This window comes from Protopterus annectens, chromosome 5.part1 (genome assembly GCF_019279795.1).
Source record: "Protopterus annectens isolate FY-2018-M chromosome 5.part1, PAN1.0, whole genome shotgun sequence".
NCBI classification, from domain to species: Eukaryota; Metazoa; Chordata; order Ceratodontiformes; family Protopteridae; genus Protopterus; species Protopterus annectens.
Window position 1 is genome coordinate 448712506 of NC_056736.1, and position 12033 is coordinate 448724538.

Below are 12033 nucleotides of genomic sequence, written 5' to 3' on the forward strand. Positions count from 1 at the left end.
ACTACAATTTGTACAAGGAAATGTTTCTAGATGGGTAATATCTCTATCTTGACCTTCATTCTTATGCCCCCCTTCCAAAATTTCTTTCAAATTTCTTCTCTTTTTATTAGTAAAATTTGGTTTAGTTCCAATAATTCTAGTGAGTTCTTCATTGCCCAAAATAATCTTCCAATTTTCCTGAATCAACTTTTTAGTATTTGGCCCATCAGTACTCATAGGCACCGGAAGTGCATATTTTAACCCCTCATTCTCACCCACACTTTGATTAGAATTCTTCTTCTGAAATCCTGCTCTCAGAATGGGTGAAAATCTAGGATTCCTATTATTTTTAACATATTGTATAACTTCGTCAAAGGTTTCACTGGGATATCCTCTATCAGTAAACAACTGTTTAAGTATATCCATTTCTGTTGTAAACTGATGGTCATCACTGACCATTCTAAGTCTAATCACTTGCCCTTTGAACACATTAATTTTCATATATTTGGGAAGGTAACTATCAAAGTGCTAGTAATTGTTAGTAAAGGTTTTCTTTCTATAAATGTTGCTTCCAAATACTTTAGCAACATCCATTTTAACTTCAACGTCCAAAAATTGAACTTCTGTACCTTTGTTACCTATAGTAAACTTAAGCCAAGACACTGATTGATTTGCTGGAAAATCTCATCTAGCTACCAGCCCAGGCAAAAAACAGGTCATCAGTATAACGCCTATAATATCTAACATACTTAAATAAATCCATCTTCTCCAAAAATGTGACTTCCCTCCAATACATGACTAAATTACAATCAAATTACAATAAACTACAATCCACTCTGCTACAGGCCCCATGAAGGCTCAGTGTCTCTCCAACCTAACACCACTCTTAAGTATTCAACTGCGGTACCACCTTTAACATTCCTATAAGAAAAGTGCAGTCCGGGTCTGAACTGTCTGCAAACAGCTACAGTTAACTTTGAACCTAACACCACTCTTAAGTATTCAACTGCGGTACCACCTTTAATATTCCTATAAGAAAAGTGCAGTCCGGGTCTGAACTGTCTGCAAACAGCTACAGTTAACTTTGAGTATGTGTCTAACTGTTTGAGCCAATCTTCATTTTCCCCTGGAGAGCACTGTGCTTTGGCTGTAAGCAGCCCCCCACCCCCCTTCCCACCACCACCCCCACCACCACCACACACATCTTCCACTTTCTCTTATTCCCTTCTGTTAGCAAATAGTATCCATAACTGATCAATATTGTGTGTTTGTTTATTTAAACTATACCACAGTAGCCTACTGATACAAGGTTATCCCGGTTTTCCACCTCAGAAATTATGACAAGACTTAGTTTCAGAGCAGTCCTTGGTCAATTGTGATTGTTCTTAACACATACTTGTCTTGCTTTGTGATTGTTTCCAGCCCCTCATACAAGAACCTAACAGGGTCTCTACCCACTTCGCTCCCCGCCCTGCCCTCTATTCCCTCCCGCCCCCAGTGGTCCCACCTTTATTGCACTCAAACCCCTCCCATCTTTCCAATAGCCAACCACAGCCCTAACCCAAAACTACCTCCTCCATATTCCCTCTATCATCACACCTCCTCAACTGACATGTACAAGCATACCTTTCCTTTGCTCACCGCATGCACTCTCCTTGCATATCTTACATCCTACCAAAGCTCCATCATTCCCCCACTCAACCACTACCACTGTACTACTACTCACACCACCACCCATGTCTCACCCATACTCGGCTCCCCTCCCACCAGCTCAAGAACCATCCCTATGCACCCCCCACATATTCTACCAACTATATTACTCAAACGTAAAGCATCCCTGCAACTTAACATAGTAACCCTCCCACCATACCTATTACCCACAGAGAACAATCATAAAATCTCCCTTATAAACAAACACATTCAAAAACTGAGAAAACTAATAATCTCATGCATATCAAAACTAGCCCTAAGTGGAGACATCCACCCCAACCCTGGCCCTACCATCTCCAACCCCAATCCTCATAATCAGACTAGAAATCACAACTTCTCCCATATTACAGCCAATAGAAAGCCAAGTGACTTCCTTCTACTAAGCCTAAATATTAGAAGTATATCCAACAAAGTCCATGAACTGCATGCCACCATAGACTTATACTCCCCAGATATAGTCGTCCTGACAGAAACCTGGCTAAAACCTCACATTACCAGTGAGCAAATACTCCCTACAGGTTACGGCATACTAAGAGTAGACCGGCTAAACAAAAAAGGAGGTGGTGTAACTATAATATTTAAACAACATCTAAACATCCAGATCTTAAAATCATCAGCTCCACAAATAGGCAATGAAGAAATAATATATACCAACCTCAAAATTAACCGAAACAAAACCATCAACATAATTGGATGCTACTTCCCACCTGGCCAAAACATCCCTCCACCAGAAAACCTCCTCAGCTGGTCTACCCACCATCTCCCCCAAGAAACTATCATCTTAGGTGATTTCAATATTGACTGGCAATCCTGTTCTGGCAACAATCCAACCCATCATGTACACCTTCATGGCTTCACCCAACTAGTCCAGTCACCAACAAGGATAAATAAAAACTCCAGCAAGCACGCTACCCTGGATTTGGATACTAGTCAGTAAGAACCCCCAGTCATATATAACAGGCTGCTTATCAGATAGCCTCAGTGATCACTCCCCAACATTCCTACTCAAAAAATACCTGTACCAAGCTAAACCTTTTATCTATCGTCAAATACGTAAAAAAATAAACTTTAACCCACTCACATTCATCTCATCCCTCAAAGAATGTAACTGGCATGCTCTAAAGTACCTCAGTCTAGATGACGCAGTTGAATCTTTTAATAATACCTTCCTGAACATCCTTAATTACCATGCCCTCATAAGATTTTCCAGAACCAAAGCACAACCCTCCCCATGGCTACAGAAAACCACTAAGTCAGAAATGAAAACCAGGGATAAAGCCTGGGAGCACTGGCGCAAAACCAAAACCCCCGCAGCTAGACAGAAATTCCTAGAACTACGCAATAGAGTCAAAAAGCTAATACAATGGGACAAATTCCAATACTACCAGTCTGCCCTAGACTCCTCACAACACAGCCCCAAACAATTCTGGTCCTCCATAAACTCCATCCTCCACCCAGGTAAAGTCAGTACCCCTCCTCCTAACATCCCTCACTCCTCAGAAAATATTGCTACCTCATTCAACACACACTTCACCCAAACCATACTATCACTAGCTAAACAACACAACCCCCCTCCCCTCCAACCCACACCTTCAACTAGTAATCTCCCCACTGCCTTCTCTTTTTCTCCTGTACCTACCTCCAACATAAAAACTCTTAACTAAACTTAAACCCACCAAATTAGCAGCAGACAACCTCCCAAGTGAATACCTACAAATCGCAGCTGATGCTCTGGCCTACCCAGTATCCATCTTAATTAACCGATCTCTGTCAGAATGTTACGTTCCCACATTGTGGAAAGTCTCACATATAATTCCCCTCCACAAAGGCGGACCCTCTGCAGAACTAACCAATTACCGCCCCATAGCTATTCTCTCTCCACTCTCCAAAATACTAGAGAGATGCATACACTCTCAGGTCTCACACTACCTCCTTACTAACAGCCTCCTTTCCAGTACTCAGCATGGTTTCCGACCAAACCATAGCACCACCACTGCCTTACTCTCCTTTACAAACACTATCCTTCAGCATAAAAACAATGGCTATCTCTCCTCTGCTACTTTCCTAGACCTATCTAAAGCATTTGACATGGTCCCACATAAACAACTTATCTCTGTCCTCAATAACCTATCCTTCTCACAATCAGTCACCAGCTGGTTTCAGAGTTACCTGTCTGACCGCCAACAATCCGTTGTATGGCAGAATGACATATCTCCCCAACTACCTGTCTCCATAGGGGTTCCCCAAGGATCCATCCTTGGACCCCTACTTTTCTCTGTTTACACCAATAATCTAGCCTCTGCCACCAAACATGGCACACTCATCCAATACGCAGATGACTCTACCATCATCTGCTCAGCCCAGTCCCTACCCAAACTGCAAAAAGTCACACAGGAAGCCTTTTCCTCTGTTGAAACATGGTTATCCGATGCCCAATTAATACTCAACCCAAACAAAACTAAACTACTCATCTTCCAACCCACCAAACATACTTAAAATAACTCTCACTTTAACATCACAGCAAAAGACAACACCACTATATACCCAACTGAACACACCAAATTGCTAGGAGTGGAAATAGACAATAAACTAAAATTTGACATTCACATATCCATGACCATAAAAAGTCCACAAAAAACTAGGAGCATTATACAGAAATAAACAATTTCTCACCAAAGCAGCAAAGATTTCAATAGCAAATTCCCACCTTATCTCCACCCTACTTTATGCCTCTCCAGTATATACCAACCTAAGGCAATGTGATCTAAACAAGCTAGAGACCTGCTACAACAAAATCGCAAAATTCGCCACAGGGGGCATCCTATCGTAGTCACCACTGTCTCTCACTTGCTGAACTGGGCTGGCTTGAACTCCCTCACCTCCTTCAGTGGTATCAACTCTCACTCACCCACAAACTAATAAACCATCCACTAATTGTCCCATCCCTCCAGAATCTACTCCAACCCTATCGCACCACCAGACCACTAAGATCCAGCAACAAAAATCACTTGCAGATCACTAAAGCCAATAACTCTGCTGGTGAAGCACTATTCTCTTGCGCCATAGCCAAATTATGGAACTGACTCCCACCCACAATTACCTCCGTACCATCATGCACCAACTTCAAAACTTTATTAAAAGCGCACCTAAAAACATGCTGGCTATGCCCTTGCAACTCCCACTCTAATATCATCCACCCCATCCAACTACTACCTTTCTTTCACCTCCACTAACTACCTTGATGATAGCAAGCTCAGATGCTCATAAGCCTAGTACTTATTGTACAGCAGGAACTTCTCATTGTTACATTTGTTAATGCCTGTTATGTACTTCACAGATAAAGATTCTAGTTGTCTACTGATGTACTATGTTCTTCATCTGTAAATATGTTGTAAGTAATTTCTATGTTAAATTGTTAATCACTATGTAATCATAGGTTCATAGGTTCATACTAGGCTATCTGCCCAAGGGCATTTATAAGCCTAGCCCATAGTTGTGGCTTTCGCCACCCCTTTAGTTTGAATAAAAACTATGCCTATCATTTTGCTGTGCCTCTGTCAAGCAGTGACACTGAAGTAATCCCTGGGGTATATCTGCAATCTCCCATCCATTGGTCAAGATTCCTCTTGAACAAGGCCAGAGAGGTGCTCTGCCTCACATGTACCGGGATTTTGTTCCACAGCATAAGGAGTCTCTGGGTGATGAATCTGTCCCTCCAGCACATTCTATTTATAACCGTGTCAAGGTTTAAGTCTCCCGCCCTTGTGGTTCTGAGGGATCTAGATTTTTGAGGTGAAGCATATTCATCAAATCTGGGTTTGACATGGCCTTATATGTCAGGCACAGGTCACCTCTGAGCAAGCGGTATGAGACTGAATAGAGCTGGAGTTCTTTCAGTCGGGAAAGATAGGGCTCGTCCGGGATTTGAACCCGGGACCTCTCGCACCCGAAGCGAGAATCATACCCCTAGACCAACGAGCCAGTGCAACTACTGTCTGTTTATTTTACTGTGGAGCTTTTCTCCCCGGGCCTCCGCTGAAAATGGACCCACGTCCAGTCGGACACTCCCGGTCAACAAATTTAAATAAATAAATGAGTAAAATAAATAAATAAATAAATTGGCAAAAACAGGTGCTACGTGTGCCCCCATTCCTACGCCACGTGTTTGTTGGTAAACTTCTTTACCAAACATGGAAAAGTTATGTAATACTATTTCCATTAACTGACAAGTGACAAAAATGGCTTGTTTATACTTCACTTTATCCAAATAAAGCCTCATAAACTCTATTCCTTCATTTTGATTTATTACAGTATACAATGAACATACATCCAATGTATACAGAAATGTTTCATCTCCTTGGAACTTAGTCGAAGCCCATCCAGAAACATCCATGAATCTTTTACTATTTTGCACAATAGGATTAAGTATTCCATCTAAATACATGGAAATTTTTGAAGTTTTACTGAAGGGGGCAGAAACGATAGGCCTGAATGGGGGATGCTTTCAATTTTTGTGTATTTTAGGGATGCCAAATAGCATCCCTAATTGGGGCTGTTCAACACACAGAAACTTTGTCTATCAATATATTACTGGTATAATAAATCCAGCAAAATATCTAATTCTTGGAACTTTTTCCTAACAAAATCCTTAGACACCTTAAGATATTTGTCTCCATCTGCCAGCATCTCCTTAATACTTCCACAGTAGTCCTTGTTATTCATATTAAGTCCTGGTCCCTTGTCTGCTTTCTTATATCTTATGTTTCCATAAGAAGCAAGCTGATTCAAAGCCATAGTTTCTTCCTTGGTCAAATTTTCTCTGTACCCAACTTGTCCTTTACTGTCCTGTAAACCTGTAAGTATCATTCTCACAGATAGTAGAAAAAGTACTCTGTGTTAACTAATGGAGGGTTAACATTCCTTTTCTTTCTTAAATACCCAGTGTCTTGAATGGATAAACCATCAAACAAGTATTTCAGATTTAATTTTCTTACATAGGTTCATAGGTAGGTACTAGGCTATTGGCCCTAGGGCCTATATAAGCCTATCCAAATGGTACCCTGGCTTTTGCCACCCAAGAAAATTTTTTTCCTGTGCCCCTGTCAAGCAGAGCCACAGAAGTGATCCCCAGGGTGAATTTCCTGTCTCCCATCCAATCAAGATTTTTTTTGAGTGCTAATGAGGAGATTTGTTTGATATAGATAGGTAGTATGTTCCAGAGTATGGGAAGTCTCTGAGACAGGAGTCTATCCCTCCAGCATGTTCTGTTTGTTGTGGTGACGAGGTTTAGGTCCCTAGAGCGTGTAGCTCGGAGGGATTCAGATTTCTTTACGTGGAGCATGTCCAACAGCTCTGTTTGACATAGCTTTGTGTGTTAGGCAGAGATTGCCTCTGAGTAGGCGATATGTGACAGAGTAAAGCTGGAGTTTTTTTAGACCGTCTGCGTAGAGCATCTGTTTGAGGCCGGCAATCCTCTTTGTGAGGTATTTCTGTGGCCTTTCCAGTTGTAGATGTCTTGTGAGGTGCATACCAAAAAGGGGTGTTGTATTCTGTCATGGGTCTGAGTGATGAGTAGAGGGGAACAATGACTTCTCTAAAATAGTGTCAGTAAGTCTTGCTTTTTTTGCAGGCAAAAAGGAAAAACCTTTTTTAAGCACCTTAATGTCAACGTCACTAAACTTTGTCATTTAAATTAAATATCTTGTGTAAAGGCTAATGCCCCTGTTTTTGCCTTTTTTCTTGCCTCCAGTTACAAATGCTTCTTGGTTGGGAGGGGGGCTGCTGGTTCCATTAGCCTGGGTAATAAAAGGAACATTTTCCTCACTTTCTACACTAGAATCACTAGCTAACTGGTCCTTATAATTATTGTTAGCTTGTGGGATATTCCTACTACCTGCATCCAAAAAAGCATCAAGCCTATATAGTGAACCCGGCTTCTGAAATTCACTTCTTCCATTTTTAAAATTCAAATTATTTCTTTTTTTTTGTTAATTTTTGTTGATATGCTTGTAAGTCTCAATTATTTTTTTCTTTCTTACTGATCAAAGTGTGGGTGAGAATGAGAGGTTAAAATATGCGTTTCCAGTGCCTATGAGTACTGATGGGCCAAGTGTTAAAAAGTTGATTCAGGAAAATTGGAAGATTATTTTGGGCAATGAACTGACTAGAATTATTGGAACTAAACCAAATTTTATTAATAAAAAGAGAAGAAATTTGAAAGAAATTTTGGAAGGGGGGCATAAGAATGAAGATCGAGATAGTTCTTACCCATCTAGGAACATTTCCTTGTAAAAGTTGTAGTCAGTGCAGATTTATGATGGGGGTGCAGAGCCATCATTTTTAACATCTGAAGTACACTTTAATAGCTAAAGACAGATATGACTGTCAAAGTGAAGGATTGGTATACCTTGCAGTGTGTTCAAATTGTGAAAATGTCTATATAGGTAAGACCATTTGAAAGTTAAAATACAGGGTTAGAGAGCACATTCTGGCTATAAAGAAAAAGGATACGAATAATGCTTTAGCCAAACATTCTGTAAACTGTGAACATTTTAGAAAATTTAACTTTTTTGTAGTTGAAAAAGTGAATAAAGATACATTTGTAGGATCCTTTAATAATTTTTTTAGGAAAAAATAGAACTTAAATGGCAAATGTTTTTAAGAGCTGATATAGCACCGGGTATTAATGGCAAGATTTCTGTCAAAAGTTAAACTGTGTTAACTTTTGACTAATAAATAATATTGGCTAGTATTGTTAAGGTTTTTATGATACATGTATGGTTTCATAACAAAAGATTCCTGTATAAGCTTTAGGGACTGTTTTATTGTTTATCATTATTATTGAAAAGTGTGACAGAGTGTTGTTTTGAATGATTATATGTTAAATGTGTATGTCCTTTTAAGGATTAGTAATGTAGGAAATGATGTCAGGAGAACAATGGTATAAAAGGAAATTATTTATTTTATTTTTCTGAAGAAGGTCTGTAATAAATGGGACGAAAGCGCTCAACTTATTCTGTCTTCAGTGTGTGTTTTTTGCTTAAAGTTGAAGTGAAGAATTTTGAGAGCTTTTAGTGCAGTTTTTATGCACTGGTAGCTGGTGTTTCGTATAATGGAATCTTTAGTTCCTTTACATCTTTTAGTTCATTATTGAACAGCTAATTGGAATTTACTACAATTATATTGATACAAAGTGAAGTTCCTTGTTACTACCTTGAAGTAAGTAAATGAAAGACACTCTCCTTACAATAGTTCTTTTTAGAGCTGGTAACTGCAAAAAAAGCAAGACTTACTGACACTAGTTTAGATTTTAAACTTTATGTAAGAAAATTAAATCTGAAATACTTGTTTGATGGTTTATCCATTCAAGACACACTGGGTATTTAAGAAAGAAAAGGAATGTTAACCCTCCAATAGTTAACACTTTGAGAACTTTTTCTACTCTCTGTGAGAATGATATTTACAGTTTACAGGATAGTAAAAGACAAGTTTGGTATAGAGAAAATTTGACCAAGGAAGAAACTATGGCTTTGAAACAGCTTGTTTCTTATGGAAACATAAGATACAAGAAAGCAGACAAGGACTTGTTGTTATGAATAACAGGGACTACTATGGAAGTATTAAGGAGATGTTGGCAGATGGAGGCAAATCTTAGTGTCTAAGGATTTTGTTAGGAAAATGTTCCACGAATTAGGTATTATTTTGCTGGATTTATTATACCAGCAATATATTTCGATAGACTTATTTGAGTTTTTGCGTGTTGAACAGCCCCAGTTAGGGATGCTTTGACATCCATAAAATACACAAAAATGAAAAGCATCCCCCATTCAGGCCTATCGTTTCTGCCCCCTTCAGTAAAACTTCAAAAATTTCCATGTATTTAGATGGAATACTTAATCCTATTGTACAAAATAGTAAATGGTTCCTAAAAGATTCATGGATGTTTCTGGATGAGCTTCGACTCTTTAAGTTCCAAGGAGATGAGACATTTCTGTGTACATTGGATGTATGCTCATTGTATACTGTAATAGATCAAAATGAAGGAATAGAGTTTGAGGCTTTACTTGGATAAAGTAAAGTTTAAACAGGACATTTTTGTCACTTGTCAGTTAATGGAAATAGTATTACATAACAACTTTTTCATGTTTGGTAAAGAAGTTTACCAACAAACAAGTGGCGTAGGAATGGGAGCACACGTAGTGCCTGTTTTTGCCAGTTTAGTCATGTGTTGGTGGGAAGTCACATTTTTGGAGAAGATGGATTTAAGTATGTTATTACAGGCGCTGTATTAATGACCTGTTTTTTTTGTCTGGGCTGGTAGTGGTAAACAGCTTAGATGAGTTTTCCAGCAAGTTAATCAGTCAGTGTCTCAGCTCAAGTTTACTATAGGTAACAGAGGTACAGGAATTCTATTTTTGGACGTTGAAGTTAAAATGGATGTTGGTACAAAGTATTTGGAAGCAACATTTATAGAAAGAAAACCTTTACTAACAATTACTTGCACTTTCATTTTCATATATTTGGGATGATAACTATCAATGTGTTCAAAGGGCAAGTGATTAGACTTAGTAGAATGGTCAGTGATGACCATCAGTTTACAATAGAATTGTATATACTTACAGTTGTTTACTAATAGAGGATATCCCAGTGAAACTCTTGATGAAGTTATACAATATGTTAAAAATAATAGGGGTAATAGATTTTTACCCATTCTGAGAGCAGGATTTCAGAAGGAATCTGATCAAAGTGTGGGTGAGAATGAGGGTTTAAAATATGCATTTCCGGTGCCTGTGAGTACTGATGGGCCAAATGTTAAAGCTGATTCAGGAAAATTGGAAGATTTTTGAGCAATGAAGAACTGACGAGTTATTGGAACTAAACCATATTTTATTAATAAAAAGACAAGAAATTTGAAAAATGTTGGAAGGGGGGGCATAAGAATAAAGGTCAAGATAGTTATTACCCATCTAGGAACATTTCCTTGTACAAATTGTAGTCAGTGCAGATTTATGATGGGGGTGCAGAGCCATCATTTTAAACATCTGAAGTGCACTGTAATAGCTAAAGACAGATATGACTGTCAAAGTGAAGGATTGGTATAACTTGCAGTGTGTTCAAATTGTGAAAATTTCTATATAGCTAAGACCATTCGTTAAAATACAGGGTTAGAGAGCACATTTTGGCTATAAAGAAAAAGTATATGAGTAATGCTTTAGCCAAACATTCTGTAAAATGTGAACATTTTAGAAAGTTTAACTTTTTTGTAGTTGAAAAAGTGAATACAGATAAATTTGTAGGATCCTTTAATAATTTTTTTTTAGAAAAAATAGAACTTAAATGGTTACTTCTAAAGCTTTCTTTTCTGGAGTATCAATGGATGAAGTTTGTGCAGCTGCAACTTGGGTTGTTCATCACTCTTTTTTGTCACATTATAAGCTGGATATTCAATCTAGATCCAGGACTTCCTTTGGCTCCTCTGTGTTGCGGAACATCCTTTGTCACTCCAGAGGTATTTTTCATGGCTGCAGACTCTATCCCACAGTTTGAAGCCAGACAGAGCAAACATCTGATACAAATGTTTTGTATTTAGCATAACGATAGATCTGTGTTGTCTGTCTCTTTACACACACAAAACATGTTCACAGTTTCCCTTTCTTTCCCATCATACATCCATTATTTACTTGTCCACTCAAGGAACAATTTTTCTGAAATGTTCGTGGGGTATAAAAAATACTTGCACAGACACCTCCAAGCAAAAATCTGAAAACTTCTCTATTTTGTTGCATACTTGGGAGTCATACAGATATCCTCTCATTGTTTCTTTGTATTTCCACTCTCTTCCAAAACTTTTCAAACCTCCTCTGATTTAGTAGTATTTTAAAGGCCTTACTCCTCACCCCTTTAACAGCAGCTTCTGTTCGACTCCACTAGTAACTATACAAGAATGTCTTTCAGTTAGCAGTGCCATATCCGTTTTTGTTTGCCTATACTCTTTCAATCCCTGGTTAGGCAGTCTCTAACTTGCTGTCCAAACTACTTGGCCTCATCCCACTTTAATTTTCCTTCTCTAGTTAGTTACTGTCCAGCACCTTGGTCGCTATTCCAATTTTCTCTAGTAAATTATCACCACCCTTTTGCCTGTTTTTGTACTTCTACTTATGTACACTTATTTCTTAGAATATTTTCTGGTAGTGAGATTAAGTGGGGGTGTATGCTTTAAAGTTTCAGCCACTTCTTGAAAAGCCACATTTCACATGTTAATCATATATCTAATCTGATTGATCCTTTACAGTGTCCCGCTTGTTCTCTAATTTCAAAATGTTGCTGAGATTTCTTCCTGGTCAT

At 38.6% G+C, this 12033-nt stretch overlaps 1 protein-coding gene and 1 non-coding gene across 2 annotated transcripts in view; one reads left to right on the top strand and one right to left on the bottom strand.

The window, feature by feature from the left end:
* Window positions 1–12033, top strand: part of NUP98 (nucleoporin 98 and 96 precursor) — a 1998548-nt gene that overhangs the window by 1295626 nt on the left and 690889 nt on the right. The gene's annotated exons all lie outside the window — the stretch shown is intronic.
* TRNAP-CGG lies at window positions 5599–5670 on the bottom strand. Its single transcript has one exon. It is a non-coding gene; the product is annotated as a tRNA-Pro (tRNA).